The 550-nt window shown below is 45.6% G+C and overlaps 1 non-coding gene across 1 annotated transcript; it reads left to right on the top strand.

Moving 5' to 3' along the window:
* Positions 1 to 212: 212 nt before the first annotated feature.
* Positions 213 to 296, top strand: Trnas-gga (transfer RNA serine (anticodon GGA)). The gene is given in 2 exon segments: positions 213 to 252; positions 262 to 296. It is a non-coding gene; the product is annotated as a tRNA-Ser (tRNA).
* The last annotated feature ends 254 nt before the right edge of the window (positions 297 to 550 follow it).

Below are 550 nucleotides of genomic sequence, written 5' to 3'. Positions count from 1 at the left end.
TGTTTAAGAATACAAGATGCCCGTTAGTAATTATTTTAAGGGATGTTCAGTTTACACCTAAACATGCATCCACAGGAAAGCGGGCTATTAGGCTCATCAACACAATGAGCTTTACGACGCAATGGCCGATCAAAAACACCAGGGACAAGGTATGAAGTTGATGAGAGCTTCACAGTAAACTGCCTAGAACATACAGGATGCCTCAAACGCCGGCCCGAGTGGCCGAGCGGTTCTAGGCGCTACAGTCTGGAACCGAACGACCGCTGCGGTCGCAGGTTCGAATCCTGCCTCGGGCATGGATGTGTGTGAGGTCCTTAGGTTAGTTAGGTTTAGGTAGTCCTAAGTTCTTGGGGACTGATGACCTCAGAAGTTAGGTCCCATTGTGCTCAGAGCCATTTGAACTATGCCTCAAACTGTCAAACTGATCTGTAGGAAAAACTGTCTCTAGACAGTGTCTCTTAGACTGCAAGTTTCGTTTAAAAATTCTTTTCGTTTGTTTTGATTTTGTACTCGTACTGGCTTGGTTGGTTGGTGGTAATTTTGGAGTTGT

Source organism: Schistocerca nitens, chromosome 6 (genome assembly GCF_023898315.1).
Source record: "Schistocerca nitens isolate TAMUIC-IGC-003100 chromosome 6, iqSchNite1.1, whole genome shotgun sequence".
NCBI lineage: Eukaryota > Metazoa > Arthropoda > Insecta > Orthoptera > Acrididae > Schistocerca > Schistocerca nitens.
This window is presented reverse-complemented; position numbering and strand designations above follow the sequence as displayed.